Source organism: Nelumbo lutea, chromosome 4 (genome assembly GCF_056320005.1).
Source record: "Nelumbo lutea isolate HS-2025 chromosome 4, American lotus-T2T, whole genome shotgun sequence".
Classification (NCBI taxonomy): domain Eukaryota; kingdom Viridiplantae; phylum Streptophyta; class Magnoliopsida; order Proteales; family Nelumbonaceae; genus Nelumbo; species Nelumbo lutea.
This window is the reverse complement of record NC_142687.1, coordinates 39,711,330-39,730,055: the sequence shown is the minus strand read 5'-3', so window position 1 is coordinate 39,730,055 and position 18,726 is coordinate 39,711,330. Positions and strand designations below refer to the sequence as shown.

The 18,726-nt window shown below is 37.6% G+C and overlaps 3 long non-coding RNA genes across 3 annotated transcripts in view; 1 reads left to right on the top strand and 2 right to left on the bottom strand.

Moving 5' to 3' along the window:
- Nucleotides 1–3,789, bottom strand: part of LOC148855343 (uncharacterized) — a 44,718-nt gene extending 40,929 nt beyond the window's left edge. Inside the window, exon 1 of the long non-coding RNA XR_016112647.1 lies at nt 3,395–3,789. This is a non-coding gene — a long non-coding RNA (uncharacterized LOC148855343). The remainder of the gene's footprint in view (nt 1–3,394) is intronic.
- Nucleotides 2,353–3,384, bottom strand: LOC148855344 (uncharacterized). The gene is made up of 2 exons (XR_016112648.1): nt 2,831–3,384; nt 2,353–2,731 (listed from the first exon to the last, which is right to left on the bottom strand). It is a non-coding gene; the product is annotated as an uncharacterized LOC148855344 (long non-coding RNA).
- A 9,520-nt stretch (nt 3,790–13,309) lies between the features above and the next one.
- Nucleotides 13,310–18,216, top strand: LOC148855342 (uncharacterized). The gene is made up of 3 exons (XR_016094785.1): nt 13,310–16,726; nt 16,834–16,929; nt 17,745–18,216. It is a non-coding gene; the product is annotated as an uncharacterized LOC148855342 (long non-coding RNA).
- Nucleotides 18,217–18,726: the final 510 nt, after the last annotated feature.

Sequence of the window (18,726 nt, the reverse complement as noted above, 5' to 3'; positions counted from 1 at the left end):
GGAAATTTCGAACCACCTTGAAGAGGTATAGGATACCTCCTGCGAATTCAGATCTGATCTGATTCATACTCTCCAGAAAAACAGAAAACAGTTCAGCCTTTTGTTTTTGGAGATCTCCTCCTACCGCCGCCATCTGCCATTGCAAGATTAGATCTTTGCAGAAAAGAAAGTCAAGAAAACTGTTCTTGACATCAGTCTTGCAAGAAAGACTGAAAAGAATTCAGTGTTATTTGAATCTGGTAACCTCCTGATAAGATCAGGAGTAAGCTAACTCTATCTACAAAAGGGATTAAGATTATCCCCTATCCAAATACTGATTTGGATTGGGATAACTCCTAAAAAGGAGGTTTCTTAATCAAGAAGAAAGGAGGAAATTTCGAACCACCTTGAAGAGGTATAGGATACCTCCTGCGAATTCAGATCTGATCTGATTCATACTCTCCAGAAAAACAGAAAACAGTTCAGCCTTTTGTTTTTGGAGATCTCCTCCTACCGCCGCCATCTGCCATTGCAAGATTAGATCTTTGCAGAAAAGAAAGTCAAGAAAACTGTTCTTGACATCAGTCTTGCAAGAAAGACTGAAAAGAATTCAGTGTTTAGTACTTCCAGAGGATTCTTGTGAAGGATCCAGTGTGTAGGACGCACCCTACTGGTTCTGTTCCATTCACAGCTGTGTCATCTTCAGCAGGAACGGATCTTGGAGCATTCTTTGGGCGTGAACACCAACTTTGGGAGATACTGCTTCTCCGGATCAGGTATATTCCTCCCATTTATCTTTTGGTACAGATCTGGTTTGATTATGGTTCAAGTAGGATCCTTGAATACTATATTCCAAATTTAGGGAATATGATTCCCAGTTGAGAGAAGGTAGGAAATTTTTGAAATTCGTCCACCCATTCCGCAACCTTTTTGGCGTCCATTAGATGGATCCTACCATTCTTTCAGATATAAACACTCTTTTCACTCCATTTAGCATGGGTTTGTTTGGGAAGGTCTTGTGTGTTTGAAAAATCAATTTACTGAACCATGTTGAAGCTAAGAATTCTGAGAAACCCTTTTATGCAATTTTGCATAGTATCAATGTGGGAATAGAAATTAATTTGAAGCCTACACAAACTGAGGACCCCACTCTATCCATTGCTTGGGTCGTGCAGTCAAAGAAGCTCATGGTCTGTACAACGTCGAGGGCGCAATTAGCATCCCAGTTATCAAGAAAACATCCACTTCTGATACAAACTCTCTTTTGTGACATACTTACTGCGATTGTTACTCGTCAAAATTCCCGCATTGTGGATTTTATGAGGTATGATAGTGCTGCATTTTTCTACTAAGGGAAATACTACCCAGTTCATGTCTCAACAGGGTTGAACGTGAGCAGTTTGACTGAAGTTGGATACCCTGGTGCAGCCTTTCTTGGTGATGCAGTTTGTGTGATGGTTGCGGCTTATACAGCATCTCTAGAATTCTGGTTTTGGCTCCAGTCCCACGTAGCAAAGGAGATCAAGTGGGGAGCTCTTGAATTGTTAAGACACTCTAACATTTTGTCGTTCACCATCCAACCTATTAGCACCAAATATTGGCTTAAAGGAGAGACAACGGGTTTCAACAAATTGCATGAGAATGGAGTCAACAAGCCCAAGGCTAACTCTTCTTTTATTCCAGTAAAAGATCTTGCCTTTTTGGCAATTCAAGGAAGCTACATGGAATGATCATCTTGTTGCATGCCACCCAATGACAGATGTTGACACCACCAATACTCAGGCTATCGTTTTAAACAACAGATGTCCATTAGGTGGCCAACCCAAGGTTTTGTTGTCCTCAGGAGAAGTAGTGTGATCTCCTATTTCTAGTCAGAATTAATGAAGCTCTGAATGCCGGTGATCTCACTGGACAACCATATATAAACCTCAACATTACAGTGTGCATGGGGTGTCAATCATGGTAGGCCTAGAAGTGTTGTCTCTCATTGTTGTTGACACCGGCAGTTGCGGATTCCGGATGGCTAACTCATATGGGTGCTGGTACTGCCCTACATTACAACCACGCAAATTTGATGGAAGATTTGGCAATCAGCATTGGAATTAATGAATCTGAAGCAAGCAACAACATTAATCCTAACTCTTGCGATTGAGAAGGACCTGCGAGAAGCAAGCAACTCATATCTATTGATGAGGCATTCTGTTAATCATGTGGTTTTAACGAAGGTATCAACAAGGTTTCATAAAATGATGATCAACAAGGAAGAGAGCATTATTATTGGATTGAACAAAGGTGAAGGAGGCACTACTATTGCTGCCTGGTTCCTCTACCAACTGTGCTCATTAGCAACATGTGCTACTCAGGAGACTGTACTAACCCAAAATACATTATTATATGCCTTGAGGACAAGGCTCAACTTAAGGGGGTGGGAATGTTATGGGTCATTTATCAGAAGACCCGAGAGGCAACCATCTGATCATGCCAACTCTGCTAATACAGGCATTTGTGACTCAAGTGGGTGGTTATGGGATTCAGTAGACTGTTAGGTGGTTATTATTCGACCAATCTTGGCAATCATTGTAACCATTACTGATATAACACTCTCAGAGTGACTATATATATGTAATCCCTGAACCTAATGGATCATTATTAGAATTATCCTTCATTATCCCTGGTCTCCTTCTCGTTGAGTAGGTAACCTGCCCTCTGTGAGAGGTGCTTTGGCATTATAGCTCAAGGGAACCCTCCTCTCCTGTCAGTAAAGGGAAGAGGTATGTATCAATATACTACTAGACTAACAATCGGAATTGAAACCAAATTAGAAATTAGTTACTGGAGAGTGGTCACTCACGCACTGAACCTGCAACATAGCCAATGAAGTACATTGCCCAGCTCTGAACTCCCCTTTGGCTCTCAATCCAAAATCACAATTAATTTTCAAATATTTTCCTCAATTTTATATTTTTCTTTTCTTTTATACCAAAGAATCGGTCACTCTAGCAAGCATAATCTTTATATTACAGGATCAAATCAGTGGAGACACCTAAAACCACATGAGGGCAGCAAATCAAATATGCTCGCCCAATTCTTTTCGACAAAATGCCTCAAATGGAAAACAGTTCCAGAGAACAAAGCATGTTCACTGACCCTTCCGTGTTTGTACGCATGAAGTAATTTAATCAGCAGATTTTGATAAGCCACTCTGCTCCAAACTTCAAAAACGATCAAATCCAGAAGGGAAAGACAAAGCAAAAGAGGGAGAAAAAACCGACATAAAAGGCATTGAACTCTTCACCGGATGGTAGCCAATCAAGAGCTCTACGGAGACATTTAAGCATCCAATTCAAGGAAAAACGAACGATTAAGGTATTTAGATTCTCAACAGGCAACGTCACGAATGAGAGAGAACACTCACCGTAGGACTGAGACGAAGCGAATGCAGGCTTCACATCCAAACGGAGGAATTGTCCCTCCACTTGAGCGGTGTGTGCTGAGCTTTTGCTTGCAGGAGATCCGGGTGGTGGGAAAATCTGACGCACAGGAGATATTCGTGATGTACGGTTGGATGCGGTGTTTAAAGACATTATATGAGATCGGACTATGAGCGAGAGTCCGGATCTCCTGCAAATAAAAACTTTCAGATCACGTAGAATTCGGAATATCTCCCATATATTTATGTTGAATTCTCGTGGCGTGGGGGAATGGGGCCGGATCTCAGAACAAAATAGTAGGATTATCAACGGATCGGGTGTGGATGGGGTCCAGATAAAATCAGAATCGAGGATGTATAAATCTTGATTGTAATGCCTCGTTTCGTGTAGCGCTATCACACTTACATGGGTAAAGTGTTTCTTGCGTAAAATTTATGGAAAAGTTTATTTAGTTATGTTCTTTTAGTTAAACCCTGATAAATTTTACATTCCAAGTTATCCATGTTCTTTTCACCAATTTTTCTGGAGAAGAAGCTAATATATTAGACTATTGTCAAAATTGGCCTAAATGAATATTTTATGTGGAGGTTTTATTTTATAAACCTGTATAATAAGTCTATACCATATTAAAAGTAATCCAATCAATCACAAACTAATCATTATTAACAACATTATCTTTTTTGGGCAATGATGACAACTTTTCACCATTGGAAAAGCTTGAGCTCAACACCGGTGGGAGATCGAGCTTTGTGGGGAGTGGGGAAGAAGCTATCAAGTTCCTCCAGCAGAGTGTTGACAAAGTGTCTGATTTGAGTGACCCTATCGATATAGATAGAACAGAGAACAAAGCCCCACAAATAGAGAGAGAGAGACAAAAGAGGTTTGAATAGGTTTCACCTAGTTTGGCTCAACCTTCTTCGGTTAGGACACAGGACTCCCTCACCGGTGGAGAATCCGGAAGACATGGTTTCTCTCTCTCTTGCTATTCGCGTTTTGATGGGCCTATATTTGATGCTTGGTCCCCACCCCCTCATACAATTGGGGTTTAAAGATTTACCAAAAGATTGTCTTGAAAGTGATCAATTAAGCCCTGTCCCAACGACGAAGGATTACAGTTAAGTTCTTAACTTAAGAACTTACTAAAAGATTGACCTGCTTAGTTCTGCAACATTGGTCGTTGCAATCTTTGGATTGGTGGATGGGGTTTTGGTGATGAACTTCTCAATATCATTGTTTAGCGAACCAGAAGCATTCAAGTGGGTTCTTGTAATCATAGGAATATGTGGAGTTATTATATTTTGTTCATTTTTTTGGTTTTTCAGGTACAAAAAGACTCAGGCCCTTGTAGATGCAACAAAAATGAGAGAAAAAGCATGGGAATCTCTCTTTCAGGCCTATTTTAAATTTAAAGAACGAAGAATGGTCAGTTAATGCCACCTCTCATCTTGTTCCTTCAGCTTCAACCTAGATTAAGAGAAAGGGGAATAGGGTAAAAAGAAAGAAAAAGGGTAAAATGGTTTGAATATTATCATAAAAGTTAGTTTTGGCATTATGAAATTATTTAAAATGCACCTGATCTCATGTGATTGACAGTGAGTTAACGCTAGGTACCAGATTATCACAAATGAAAGTTTTGAGTACCGGGTTGTCACAATTGAAAGTTCGAGTATTGGATTGTCATATTTTAAAGTTCGGGGACCAAATTGTCACTTGAGCCAAAGTATATGGTACTAATCGGGAATTTTATCTTAGATATATTGTTGTAATGCTTGACCGAAGTGAGAGTGAGAGAGAGATCCTTTATTAAAGCACCACTTGGTTCGTCTTTTTGCACGGTCTTTCGGCTGTTTATAAGCCAAGAAGACTAAAAAGTGGTCTATTCCCATTTGGCACACGGAAGATTTAGCCGCCAAAAGACACGATGTCGAAAAGATGTGAGAAGCCTATTTCGAACTGCATCTTTTGGGTTTTAATCTCACGTTGAAAGGCCCTAAAAGATGCATGAAAAGATGTGCATTTGCCAAACGATCTCCGAACTGTCCAAATCTTATGTCAAAAGTCCAATACGTGATTGTCAGAGTTACAAGAAGATCTTCTCGAAAATACTTGTCAAACGGGCTCTAACTCCGACGACAACAAAAATTAAAATCTCTTGGTAGTGGCTTGACGGCAAAAGTTAAAATCTACCCTCTTTCATGAAGAAAAGAGTCTAATAGAAAATAAAAAATAATAAAACTGAGATTCTAATTTGAATTGGTTATACCAGATTAACCCCAATATACTACCGCGCACTAAATCAAATAAATTGCCGCTTTACATTTCATTTTTCTTGCTTCAAACTTCTACCCGCGGGTCAGGAAACACCGCCACCTTGGGCATACCTGAGCCGGTGGCTTTAAAAACCGCCGACTTTCTTCATTTTTCTCATATACGCTTAGTTTGAAGGAAAAAAATTGAAAAAGTAAAGGAAAGATATGAAAATCTATTCAAGGTTTGTAAAAGTTTTTCTGTCTTTTCTTTCTTTTCCCTACTTTTTCCTTTAAACCAAATACAACCATAGTGATGGGTCATCATATTTCAGAGCTTGTGAAGCAATTCATTTTTATCCAAGTGCGTAGGAGCTCACATGTGCAAAGTCATATTCAGGGAGCTCGCACATGGGCTCACTCACATGTTAGTCGTAGTCTTTGGTTAGTCAAATTGTCCACAGCTCTAAGTTGGGCAGCCTATCTCGTTGGTCCTAGTATTTGGAAGTCCGGATTGGTTGTCTTTGGGCCAGGGTTTACTTTGGCTGTTGGGGCTCAATAGTATAGACTGTTGAGACAATTTCTAGGTTGGGCACATTTTGAGCAATTCAATAATTTAAATTCATGCTTTGGTTTTTAATAAAAATAAATTAATATGTAATTATTAATTTACTCATTCTCAGGGTAATGTGGTATTCTTAAAAATTCTCTCAATAACATAGACTGTTGACCTCCAACAGCTAAAGTTTTTCCCTCGAACCATGGATGGCTAAAACACCATTCCTGTCGTGCCTAACCTAAGTTGGTCTCTTAGTTAAGGTTAGTGCCCAATGTCGTTAGTGCTCAGTAGGGTTAGCATATATGCCATTGGTGCTTGCGCGGTGCCATTAGAGCTCGACAATGTCATGCTTTAGTGAATAAACAAGTTTAGTACTGAAAAAGAATGAGAACTTTCGATGAATGGTTTAAATACAAAAGACTTTAAGCCGTCATCAAGTTTGGCGCCAATTAATTATAATATATACTCCGTTTTGCAGAGTTCAAAGTACGGGGTTCAACACTCCTACTACAGCCTTCAAAAAAAAAAAGGATAAAAGATAAGAAGGATAAAAATAATAATAATTCCAATGATGGTGCAATATATTCTAAAGAAAATCTCTTTAACATGTTATCATTTAAGAATATTGTAGAATAGTTAAACATTAATAGCATCAATAAAGCAATTAATCCTTTGTGGAAAATCAAAGACTATTGAAAACATTCAAAACTATAGAAAGAGCATGTGGAGAATCAAGTTTAAAAATGCGCATAGGGAAAGTAATTAGGAATGGCAATGGGGCAGGTTCAGGGCAGAGATCATATTCTTTGTTTCCGCTCTCAATTCTGAAATTAACTCCCATCCCCATTGAAGATAAAGTTTATTCCTCCATCTCCAATTCCCAATGAGATGGGTTCCCCAAAATTATTTTAGACAGTAGTATTTTTTTGAAAAATAATTTTACTTAAAATAAATAAAAATTTTAAATTATAAAATAATGTTTTAAATATGTTTTGACACACACACACACACACACATATATATATATATATATATATATATATACACATATATAAATAATATAAATAATATACATTTAATATAAATAATTGGGGTTCGGGTGGGGAAGAGACTTCAATCCCATCCCGACTCTGACCCCGAATGGGAATTCCTATTAATCCCCATCTCTGTCCCCACCTTGCCAAAATAATCCACATCCCCGACCCCATTGGGTCAGGGAAGTCGGGTCTCCATCGGGGATGGGGAAAATTGCCATCCCTAAAAGCAATCAAGTTGCTGGTTTTCTAGCAAGCAAATCTAGTAGGAAGAACCCAAAAATGCTGATGGTCGTGACTAAGAACATAGATATTTCAATTTTACTAGAATTTTGAGGGAGGACTTTTGGGACTGCACTACCCCTCATCTTCTTAGCTGGAAATTGTGTATCCAATTAGATGAACTTATACTGCATTGTCTTGGGCTTTTGAGTTGGGCCCATTTAAATTTTAACAAATCCCCAACATGAGCACGATCCCACACCAAAGGCTGCATTCAGAAACAATGCAAATGGAGTGTCAATCCTAGTTCAGTGTAAATTTGCACTCTGGTTCACTTTTGTCTGTGTTTGACAACATTACATTTATGCATTGACAAATGACATACCAATGCATATTTACATTGATAATAAGATGTAAAAGTATACATCAATAAAAAAGAAGTAAATTTGCATTCAAATGGACTTTTGATAAAAAAAAAAAAAGCACATGTTTTATTAAAGTTCATGTTTGCATCCATTACAGTTAAAAGTCTGTTTGGTAAGAAGGTAAATTTGTCAGTGAAAAACTAATCCAGTTTTGCAATTTATATGATTACACTCTACATATTTGTATTCACACTTATTGGATCATTTCCAAACGCAGTCAAAATTGAGCTCCTATTTTGTGTTTCTTAATCCCTTAGGCTCAATTTGGAAAGAGTATAAATACAAACATGTACAATACAAATAGATACAAAATAATAGCAAATACAAGGTTTTGTACTCTTTCCAAATGGAGCCTTTATACCAATAAATATAAGAAAAAGAGTCTACGAAACTTTTTGTTTTTCATGTCTATGATACCTTTAGGAACTCATTTGGTGTTTACTAGCAAATGATTTGTAATATCCTATAAATTGAGCAATTATTTTTTTAACTCTTGGAAAAGTTATTTATTTTGGCAAGATAAAGAAAACAATAATCTCCATTTAATTTATCATAAAATAAGAAATTAAAAAATAGAAAATTGACAAAAAGTTATTGAGAAATTTCCAAAACAGCCTAAAATATCATTTAAAATTATTTAATTCTGCTATTTTAAATGGAGCAATTGATTATTTGATTTAGTTGGAGTCTCACCCAATGATGGTTATTGATCTACAAAACATGGAAGACATCGCAAAATTAGGATTAAACCATTGAAAATGCAAAGGCCGAATCGGGATTAATTGTACTTGATGGCTGTATTAGGGATTGTTTAATCAATAATGTCCCACGTCAGCCATGCATACAAAGGCGGTATTTGGAACCATGAGCGTTTTTTCAATAATGTTGCTAGATAGGCACCACTTCAGCATTTAGCCCATCATGCTGATTCGTATGCATAGAGACTCATAAAATCTGGCCTTGATTTATGTGCATACCTACAGTTGGAGGAATCTTCATTTTAATGATTTTCCCAATGGTTAGGTATTTATTCCCTGTTATGCCGATGTGGTGCCTAATGGCCCCTAGTTGTCAATAAATGATATTATAATTACTTTTCTTAGTTTTGCAAATAAATCAAATACAAATGTTTAGGGAATAACCAAAAGTTATACTAAACAATACAAAGTGAGCTAGAGATTGGTGTCATTGTTGGGATTATACACTTGATGGAGTCTGGATTTTCTACACAATCCTTCCTGAAGTCCTTTTTGTACACCATATCAAAGAGTGCCATGTCAGCACTCTTATGTTAAAATTTCACATGTGTGAGTTAGAGTAACAGGCATTTCAAACGTCCTCCCTATTTTTAGTATATTAAAATTTTAAAATAAATAAAAAAATACGGTTTCTTTTTCCTATTTCATTTAAATAAAAACAAGAAAATTAAACAATCAAGAATAAGAGTTCCGCCTTGACTTCCAATTTCCAAGAATTAAACATGTGAAAGCTGAGATGATTCTCTAACTGATAACCAACTGGAATCAATAATCGAGAGGTAAAGTAATTAATTGACCTTTTTCTGTCGATATTAATATGTAGACACCGATGCAAGTAATGCTGGCGACGGCACCTCCGGTATGTCACCCTATAGAAAACTGGGTTCCCTGGAGCTCCACTCGCTTCCACCGCTTTCCCAACAAAGTTTAAAATATAAACAGACAAAAACAAATGATAGTATGACTGCAGATGAGGAACAAGCTTATGGGAGCAGGACAATTCACTGATATCCTGCCGATTTGGTTGGATTTGTTGGGGTTGAGTGAGCTCTTGATGAAGTCCATTTCATTTGATCGAATGATGACACAGTTGGTTCTACAATTCTACTAGCCTGTGATAACATCTCTTTGTGAATCAATCTATCACTCCCAACTCTTCGATAAATCATTGATTTTGTAGCTTAACATCACTGCAAAAATATGGAACACGACATGATAGCTGAAGGAATTAATTAGAATCCTTGCCTATCTCTAAAGCAGTATCGACTCAAATCAAACTTCCTACATAATAGCTTCTTCCATATCTCTGAGTAGATTATTGGGATCTTCCGGTGTCAGCATATGATTTTTGCTCAGTTCATCGCTTGAACCTCTAATTTTTCCCAAACACCCAATTAGACCCATCTGACCTCTTCGAAACACTCAAAAACCCAAAAAACACAAATATCACCTTGAAAGCCATCAAATTCACCGTTAAACCTACCCAATACCAATCTGATGGCCCCAATTAACCCCCACTTACAATTCAACCATCAGATCAAACCACATCATCAAATCCCAGTCACCCCAAATACTCACTTGTGAAATCCCAACCACAAAATACCTTCGTTTACCCTTCAATTGCACAAAGATTCTATTTTAAAGTCCCAGATTGATCGGATTCCAAGTCCACCCGATTTGGGCCTAGTTGGCCCAATCCAGCCTTACCAATCACCTCAAACTACCTGGAAATCCTAGCATGTGAAATTTCACTCAAAACTTCCTTTGTTTGCCCTTTCACCACACAAAGATTCCATTTTGAAATCTCATATTAATTGAATCGAACCCTTTCTAGATCTACCCAATCCAGGCCCAGTTGGGCCAATCTGATCCCACCAATCAACCCTAAATGCCCAAAAATCCCCACCTTGCCAAATTTCAGCCAAAAATACCTTCATTAACCATTCTATTAAAAAAGATTCCATTTTGGCCAATCTTACTAGCCCATAGACAACCCCCTTGTGGTCAGACCCATTTCAACCCTCCATTCATCCTGAACCCCGGTTTGACCAAATTTTTCCAAAGATGCCACCCGGAGTCCCCATAATAACGAAAATGCCATTAACCCTACTATAAGTTAAACCTAAAGTTTCCAATTCAAAAAAGAATAGACACTATTCACCCTCGTTCTCCTCCGAACCTAGAACAGAGCACAAGCGACGACGAGTTCAAAACAATCCTCATCTTCGGATTTTCTCTCCCTATCATCTTTCTTTCTTCTTCTTCCTCTTCCTCCTCCCTCTGTTTCGCTTTAAATAGTAACCGCTGCTGCCCGAAGTTGCAGCGGCGGTCTTTCCGCCCGCCCGCGCCCCTTCTCTTTCTTCTTTCCTCTTCTCCTTTTTTCTTCTTCTTCTTCTTCTTCTCGGAAAACCCCCCGATTCACCGTTTCTTCCCTGCGAACGAATAGAGGCAACAACGGTGTTTCATCACCGCTGCAACCTACAATTTATCACAGCAGTGGCATATTAGAGCGCAGCCAGTCTCGGTGTCGGTCTCCCTCTCTTTTCTCAGTTTCACACAACTGCCATCGATCACAGCCATTATCACTGCGACCGAACTCATGATGATCTCACATGGCAGCACATCCCTGTTTTCACTACTAAAGTCAATTCCCTCATCTGTTTGAGGAATTAGAAGTAGCCCAAGAAGCTAGCCCAATTGTCCTCTCTATTCGAAGCAGGTCTCCTTTCATATCTGATTAATTCGCGTTCGCTCTCCTCATCGTTCATTCAGATGTCGAATAAATCTTATTCGGCTAGGTTTCTCTTTGTAGAAATCGATCACTCTCAGGCCAAAATCTCAATATAGGTAACGCCTGTTCTTGCTCTACTTCTTGCCGCTTCTTAGTTTTGTCGTGTGGTTCATAAATTTTTTGCATCTGCAACTGGGAGGAGAGAGACTGGGCTGATTCAGCTCTAGTAACTCTCGGTACCAGCCCAGATTTGCTTGTTCGTTGCTTGTTGTAAAGGTTTCAGTTGAATTAGTTTGTTTCTTCTTATGTTCTTAATATTTAGTTTCTTAGGCTTTATTTGTTTTAATTGAATAGGTTGTTTTCAGTTTTTCCCTTACTAGTTATCATTAATTCCTTCTCTTTGTTTCTATAAACTTCATTGAAGTTTAAAATTCTTTTAGGTAGAATATTTAAAGATGTTGAATATCGAAAGTTCATCCTATTCTTTATAGCATTATTATCTCCTAATATCCAAAGTTGTTGTGATGTTTTGTTTCTTGGTTCATAGAACAGTTATTTGTGCTGGTCCCATGTGGGCCCTGCCTATTGGACCTGGATAGGGGTGCCATCGGACTAATTTAGCTAGTGTCTTGGGCTAATGGAGTCACTATTAAATCAAAAGATTTTAATACTTTTTTCGGATGTCCTATCACCTCCACTTTTTTATTTGATCAGATTCTATTTTCAGCCCAAGTGACAAATGAGCCCATTAGTCGACTTTTACATTTAGGTTTCCAACAATAGAATATACCAACTACATGCATGAGATTTGTTAAGATCATGGCTCTCTCACGTTGCTAAAATCGATAGAGAATGGTCAATTGAATACTTCACCTCCATTGTTGATTCCAGTTGGTTCTTAGTTATAGAGTCATCTCAGCTTTCATGCATTTAATTCTTGGAAATTGGAAGTCAAGGTGGAACTCTTATTCTCAATTATTTGATTTTCTTTGTTTTTATTTGAATGAAATAAGAAAAAGAAACCTTAGTTCATATTATTTATTTATTTTAAAATTTTAATATATTAAAAATAAAGAAGACGTATTCTAATTCGCACATGTAAAAATAAGGAAGACGTATTCTAATTCAAAAGATTGTGCAGAAAATCCGGATGATGGCACCTCACAAAATAGTAAATTACCACCTGTCTGCTCTTTGGTGGATCTGCATATTTAGAACTAACGAATGGGGAGCGGATTAGCTTGAGACAAAAACAGACACACCCAGCTGACCTAACACGGTTGAATACGTCTGTGTTCGGTATAACTGGGTCCTAAATGGGGCCCACAGTAAGCATTGATGTGTTCAACTGTGAGAATAGTTCATCCGAATGTGCATGATTTTGTCTCCAGTTCATCCGACTGAACGGAACGGACGTTAACTCATATCTCCCAAGCCAAAAGACTAAAAGGCCATAAAATCTTCATTCCCGCTCTCCTCCTTCGACTATGTTTTCTTTATCACCCTCGTCTCATCTCAGCCAGAAGTCTAGAACTGAGCTTGGACTCCATGCTTCCTCTCTAGCGTCAAACAACTGAGTTAGGTGGTTACACCATCTGACGATTTCTTAGGTAATGAGAAATATGCTTTCTCGTCACTGTCTCATTTTCACTTTTTTATTCTTATTATATTTTTTACTACCAAATAGGCAAGGGAGGTACCTCCAATTGATAAAGAGTCACTGACCCTCCTTTTTTCTAAGGAAAGTAAGTGTGTCGAACATCCAAATGATCTAGATTTTCTACAATGCCATCTTGATACAAAGGATTACTCTTGACAAGAGTAAATTGCATTTGCAGGTAAAGAGTTGAATCAGGTTTGGGCAGCTTTTTGTTAGGTCCAATCACCGGAAACGATTCATTAATGAACTCTCTAAATTTGATTTTCTGAGCAGAAACCTAAAGGTCCTACGCAATACCAATAAGCTGAGCACTGAAGATTTTGATGATTTGAACTCTTAGGCCCCGTTTGGTTTGTGGAATGGGGATGAGAATAATATTCTCTTTTTCTCTCATTTGTTTCAACAGAAATAGGGGATGGGATGAGAAAGAAGTCGGATGTGAGATCCCAAAATTGTGTAATCTAGGTTGCATCAAAACAATGCGATCCCAGTGGAAAAACCTAAGAAAACTCAAGTTTCTTCATCCTCATCCTTTGCTTCGCTGCTGCTGCACCACCGCTGCTTGTAATCACCACCACCATCGCTGTTGGGTTTGCCCTTCTACCTTCTGCCGCCACCACCTTCACTTTTTCCTTCCCTTTTGGTAACAATCGCCACTGCTGATAACCACCACCGCTGCTACACCACTACTTCCCTTCCAGGCATCCAACTCAACGAAGAAGAAAAGTGAGAAATGAGGAGAAATTATATCAGTTACATGTGCTTGATCATTAGTGCTTGGTGGGATGCCAAATGAAATCTGATTCCCGACAATAAGTAATGATAGAAGAAGAAGAAGAAGATAAAAGCGTGTCTTTCAAATCAGACCTAGATACGAAATGAGATACCATCAAAAGATGCATCCCAGGGCGTTGGTAGGCTTTGTGTCCTCCGTCATCTCTTAGGCCTTACTTTCCATCCTCCTCTTCCCCTCTGCAACCACCACCAACGCTTTTTCGCTCTCCCACTCACCCTTTCTCGCTTCTTCCTTTGCTACCTTCTTCCATCTCATTCTCTACTTCCTCAGCTCCTCCCCTATCCTCACTTCCATCTCCCTCCTCTCTCCCTCCTCCAGTAAACGAAAAAGACTAGAGCATCTGAGTGGATTGTCATCGTCAGAGTTATAAGAGCGTCGCTGCTCAGATTGTGGTTGATTCCTCGTCGAAAATTTTGAGTGTTATTGCCGGTTATCGTGGACACAAAGGGGATTCTAGGATTCTCAAGTCCTCGTCGCTATATAAGGAGGTTGAAGGTGGGCATTAGGGGGATGAAATCCAGTGTAGAGCTTGGCTTGGTAATGGTGGGCATTAGGGGGTGCCACTCTGTTTCTTCTTCTCTTTCTCTTCCATGGCAATAGATTGTGGTTTCTGCTTTCTAACTACAATATCGGTGGCAGGTGGAGTGGCAATGAATGTCTGCGTTTTGTTTGATCTTTGTAAATTGAACCTAGAGAACTAGCAGGGTGGACTCTGTTTTGTATTGGGTATTTTTCCTACTATTTTCCCATATAAAACCAAACAATGGAAAGTTAAATTTTTACACTTTTCCATCCCATCCCATCTTTTCCCATCCCACCCAAATCTTCCCACAAACCAAATGGAGCCTTAGGTATAACTCGTGAGCATGTGATCATAGCTTTGGTGAGAGAAACAATAAAGTAAGGATCGACAATGATGATTTTTTGATGTTGTTGTTCGGAGTCATTTGAGGCAAATGGATGTCGACAAGAGTCGTAGGCGGTAAAGCAACGGCTCCATATTAGGTAAGTTTTCATCCTTGACAATTTTCAACTTTAGGTAAGGTAGATTATTTGGTTTGAAGCCATTGAAGTCGAATCTCCAATGTTTCCATCACAATTAGAAGCCATAATTGACCAAGAAGAAGAAAATAATATACGGTTTGCTTGAGTTCAACTGCTTCAAATTCGTGTTCATGCAGTAATCCCTTAAATTGTTACTAGTTGGAAATTTTCCATTTTTTCCCTTCGAATTCGTAGGTACTTCCCTTGCATGTTGGTAGTGAAAAAAAAAAACAAATAATCTATACTATCTATAAAAGAGCAAGTGCCCCTTTTCTCTGGAATTTTCATTAGATGTTTTCTACCCCTCTTGTCTAAGCATACAATGGGTATTATAAATATCCTCTACTCTCACTTTATAAACTACTCACTTATAATAGTTTAGAAATTGCCCACTTATAATAGTTCAAAAACTACCCACTTATAATAAGAAACTACCCATGAATCATAAATAGTTTTATTTTAGAGATACTTCTACGTGTAAATGCACATACACGTTTAGTAGTTACCATAAATAGACTAATAGACAAGGTTTTTAAAATTGACCCAGACAATGAATCAGTCAGGGGTATGGTTCCTAGGTCGAACGATCCGACCATTCGAATTGAACGGTTGACCCATTTTGACAAAAAATTAAAAAAATAAATAAAAAGAAATTAAAAAAATAATAACCAATCAAAATTGTCGAACGGTTAACCGCTCGAGTCAGTGGTTTGCTGACCAAAATCAACGATTTTTGGAAAAAATCCAATTTTGGGGAAACCCGGAACAGGTCACCTGACCAAATCGAGAAATTAGTTCCCGATTTTTCTGGCTCGACCATCTGGTCTAGTTTTGAAAACCATGCTAATAGATTTGTAATTTGGTTTGGGTTAAGACTTAAAGACTTAAGAGGTGCCCAACCCCTGCCCAAATAGGGCTGCAAATAATTCGGATCAGATCCAATCCAAATCCGATACCAATCCGTTAAGAAGCGGATTCGAATATCCCTCCTGATCCTAACAAATTGGATTAGATTGGAAAAAGCCGATCCGTTAACTTAATGGATTGAATTCAAATATTGGCCAATCCGATCCATTGTGACCCAATTAGATCCGTTAATTATGAAATATTATATATTATTATTTACATATTATATATGTATATTCTATATATTATTTATATAATTATATATTATATATTTTACACTACAAGAAATTCAGTCAAAGGTGGCGGTTTATAGCCAGCGGTCTTCTAAAGACCACCGCTTACATCAGTTTTAGAAGTTAACACGACGGTCCTTTACAATGGGCCAGATTTAAACTGATCTAAAGTTAAATAGACCGGTATAGGATAAATGGGGGAGGTAAAATATTTCATTCTGCTGAACAAATTTCACTAATGAGACAAAGGTTCTTTGCAAAGAGAACCTCTTGTAGAGAAATTTTGAAGAAGACAAACTCAGACAACCTCTTGCAGAGAAATTTTGAAGAAGACAAATTCTTTTTTCACGAGCAAGAAAAATAAGAGAGAAGAATCATTGTTCATGGAGAAGTTAGGAAAGAAATCTAAGGTTACAAATGCTGTTCGTTGAGAAGGGGAGAGATACCTTTAAATCTCTAGATGATATCCAAGCACTGAACCTTATTTGTTTTAGGAAAAATATTTTTTTTTAATTCTAAGTGCATGTTGAATAACTTGGTTTGAAGTTCTTTAGATCTCATTTCAAACTTCGAATGGGATATAAATATATCCACTTTTAAAAATTTTTATTTCATAATGATGACGAAGTGAGGGCATTATTGAATCAAGCCTAGGGTGAAGTTCCTGGCTCTCCAATATTTATAATGAAGGTTGTTTCCCAGGTATGATCATCGTCTTTTCATTTGGTTAACTTATTTTTTTCCTCTAGAAAGTTTGTAGTTCCAAAAGTTAATCTTGTCCCTGATAGTAAACTTGTTTCTTCATTTAGAGTCATCATTTAGAAGTCCAATTACTTTGTGATCAATATGACAATGTTGAAGCTCTGCATGGTTGTGATTGCAATGTTCAAAGGCAGCACCAGAAGGTGATTTTTCCTTATATGCTTTTGTTTCAATGTGGGTGATTTTTATAACCATTTTCTTCCTATTTCATTTTTACGACTTTCTTCTGGTGGGGAATTGTTTTTTCTCTGGTTTCTTTTTTCATTATAATATCTTCACCTGAGTTGTTAACATTATCTTTATGCTAAATAGATTAAAGGTTTGTAGTAGTACATGTATGTTAGACATCAAAGGTAGTAAAATATGTTATTGTATTTAAGGGTGCATCATTATTTGTTTGTGTTAAGATGGAGGAGTCAACCAAGTTATGTGGTTCAAACCATCAACCCAATCTCAACTTTAGAGAGTGAGAAAAAAGAACAACTCTGACCCAAATAACCAATTCATGGAGTGGAAATGTAGGAGTTTCAAGCTTGAAAGTTGGAAATCTCCAAATATTTGGAGCATTTGTGGAGCATTTATATGTATGTGTATGTAGAGTATTTATGTGTATAATGTAAGTTCAAGTTGAAAGAGAGAAAATGGCATGCACTAGTTGTAAGTTGATATAATTGAAAAGTGAGGAAATAGGAAGTAAGAAAAGAGGTCTGACCTGGGTGATCTTGTAAAGTCTCATTATTTACTCAAAGAAGAGGTCCGACTTGGGTGACAAGTAAAGTCTAAACTTCTTTACTAGAAATAGGAGTGGGGAAGTCCTGTATTGCCTAGTAGTCGAGTACTATTCACTTTTCTGCCCTATATATAAGTCACTCAAACCATGTCTTCATGTATCAAAATGTTTTCCATTATTTGCAAAATTAGAACTCTAATCATGTTTCATATTTTTTTGGTAGTGTAGGTTTAAGCTGGCATGGCTTTGTAATGGAAGAACCAGTGTTTGAACATAAAAGGTGCTACTTGGCATGGATCTGATTGCTAATGTTAAACTAGTATTTGAACATAAAAGGTGCCCCTTGTTATGAATCAGATATGTTATACCTTATATAATATCTCTTTGTCCACTAAGAATATCCTGATTAAATCAATTGATCAGTGGGTCTCTTAGATGTCCATTACTTCCATGCATATGCCCAGAAGAGACACGCACCCACACATCATATTTATACAATATTTAAATGAACCTTCATGCATTTGCAATCTAGAGGAGGAATTCATGAATTCTCATGTTCCCAATTTGGTAATATTTCTCTCTCTTAGTTCTATAATTAGATGATGATGCTCTCAGAAGTCAGAAACTTGAATGGTAGATTTGACTTCTTTGAGTCAATCATGTAAGAAATTGAGATTGCTTGATCCATCAAATCCACTAAGAAATTTGATTAGTTTAACTCAACTGCAGAAATTCAATCGGATTAATATGACTTAAGCATGGACAAGTAAATAGTAAACTTCAGGAAATGTGGGTTGTAGAGTGGCTTTAACAGTAGAGATTGTTGTTGTCATTTAGGGCTTTAAACTATCAATTTACCAAAGCTGGAGCGATGTGGATGTAGAAGTGACTACCTAACTGCTATTTCATGTTTGAATGCTCTTGAGTAACCACCTTGGAGGTTCAAGATTTTGGTTAGAAAATCCAAAGTTTTTGGGAACATATTGAATTGCTTGTTCAAGTGGGTCCCCAAGTTAGCTAACTCCCTAGTTGATTAGCTAAGTCAGGTGAAGAAAATTAAGGATTTTATTGGTGTTTACCAAGGCCAGGTTCTGAATTGTATACACATTACATAGTTTTTATTTGTACCATCATATGGTCATTTGTTCTTGGATGTAATAGTCTTTCTTGTTTTTTTTGGCAAGGACATTGTTTTTCTTTTTATGATTGG